Here is a 2,534-nt window from a genome sequence, read left to right as displayed (position 1 = left end):
CAGAAATTCAATTATGTATAAAATTTCACAACCATTTTCGGGATGACTTTCCGAAAAACTCAATTTTCTATTTAATTTGCTTTCAAGTGCCATGGCGGTTTCTGGTCTGGCCATGGTCGTAGGCTATGCCTACATGGGTCATAGGCCAAAGTGCCAACCAGCACACACACCGACATATGCGTGCACTTTGACCTCGAGGTGATTCGCATCTGCAAATATTGTTTGGCACGCCGAGCGGTTTTGGATTTTATTCACGCATCATTTGAGTTTGCGGCTATTTCGATTGATTTATTCGAATTACCATTCGAAGTGCTCTATAAATTTTGCATTTTTCCGCTGTGGAAGTGGGATGCAATTATTTTAATCGGTTTAACGTTCGGCGCGGGTTAAGGTGCAATCATATCAATTAGCGCGAGAAAATTGTGGTTTTGTTCATTCATCCAATGGGGGAAAACTATGTTTGAGTACTGCATTTATTTCTGACATCTTAGTTGTATAAAACATATATCTCGATCTGGAATGAGCCTTTTTGGCTTTTTTTGGGGTTTTCTTTATCCCATAAACAATCATATCATAACCAGCAATTTCCGTTTAAAATAGGGTAGTCCAAATCAAGCGATGAAAATGTCTTTCCAATTTTAGATGTACTCCCTATCACTAACTTTCTTGTATTCCGCTTTTCTGGAACTCATAATGTTATTCCCATAAAGATACTGATCTTTATGGCTTATTTTATTTGCAGTAGCTTCCAAATGAATTCTCACAGTACAAGTTAATGTGGACCAGCATGTGGCTCAATCGGAAATTAAAGGACCATCAAGTGCATCGAGCTACAAGTCCAAGTGCACTGGACCCCAGATCGAATGACCCATCCCGAGCCAGACACCAAATTAGCATACATGCCATAAAGCAAATTTGATTTCTATCACGGACCACCCAAACCCAGGCCCACAGAGTGGAGGCGAGGCACTCAGCTGTGCGCCAAGCACTTAACCCGCTTTTAGCAATAAAATTAACTTTCCATAGAGGATTGGGATGCAGGGATGTGCTGGCAGCACGTACAAGTCGAACGTATAGGAAATTAATGGTTTAAGGCAAAAGTGTTTAACGAAATTGGCCGGGGCGGGGCATGGGGATGGGATACATAAGGCAGCACACATGCACACCGAATACCATGTAGCCTACTCCAGAAGGCAGTAAATCCTCCGACTATCTCCGCATTTCACTTTATTGGCGCATAAAAACCGAGTCAAACCGAAACGAATACGGAGGAGGAAAATCACCAAAGGAAAGGCAGCCCAGATCAGTCTCCGTCCGTTGGCAGTGGCTGTCCACCCATTCACCCATCCACCCATCTACCCATCCACCCAGCCGCCCATCCGACCGTGGAAGCCGGATGCCTGATGCCGGACGGGTCTGGTGGCGTTGGTTCAATTTGAAAGGGAAGCTGTGCTTAAGAAGGCGTGTAATTGAAACATTCAAAAGACAATTTCCAAGTCTTAGCACAGACACACTTAATGGACGCAAGAGACATGGACAAAGTTAAGAAGTGAATGCGAAAGAAAAATGCCATGGATTTCGGGAGGCAGTGCATCCTTGACTCGGCGGGGTGGGTGCGACTCAATCAGGCGTGACTGGAGGTCAAACGGATTGGCATGAAATATAGCAAGTTGCGCACCACCCAACTGACACCCACAACCCATCCTTGTTTTCCCATTTCCGCTTTCCATTTCCATAGGTAGACAATGCGTACGTTAATTAAACAAACAGCCAACAAGATTGATGGCACTTTGATTGAAAAACAATTGATGCAACTGTGCGTACACATTAGCATGATATTGGACGGAGCTTCCTGGTCATCATAGGAGCAGCAGCATCCTTGTCCACATCAGCGTGTGGCTCTTATCAGCTGGCGGGCCAAAAGTTCCCGAGGAGTTGGTCCAAAGTTCGCATAAATAAAGTCCAATATCAATAGAGACACACTTGTGTATGTGTAAGCTGATTGACAGCATTACGGGGTCCGTTTCCGTGGTGTTTTAATGGATTTTTGATTTCCACTTGGCAGGGGGTTGGTGCCCGGCTGCCATTTTTTGCTTCCTTGTTTATCGCTTATGTAAACAAGCCACATCTAACAACGGGACACCACTTGACACTGACGTGCTGCGTTTTTGATAGGATGGCGAGACCAATGCGATTCCCATTAGCCATGGTCTCCATTGGTTCGTTGTTAGCCGACTCAATCACTTTTAAGCATTGAAACGCATATGTATTTCACATATTCGGTGGTACGTTTACATAAATAATTCCTTTATTTACAAATACACTACAGAGACTAATATCGAACGTATTCCAACCAAAACGTTATGAGTATCTATGGTTCTTCCAATATTCGTTGACTTTGCAGAAATCCCTTAAGTTGTCACATATAATTGGCTAGTTTAATATGATGTTTTGGTTTTCGAGCCACAAAATATGCTGTTTTCCTATAAGTGTAGTGTGTAAAAAAGTTGGCAGTCGCCAAGTCTTTTGTTTGT

Source organism: Drosophila erecta, unplaced genomic scaffold, assembly GCF_003286155.1.
Source record: "Drosophila erecta strain 14021-0224.00,06,07 unplaced genomic scaffold, DereRS2 tig00000000-arrow-pilon, whole genome shotgun sequence".
NCBI lineage: Eukaryota > Metazoa > Arthropoda > Insecta > Diptera > Drosophilidae > Drosophila > Drosophila erecta.
The sequence above is the reverse complement of the archived record's forward strand: the minus strand, read 5'-3'. Positions refer to the sequence as shown.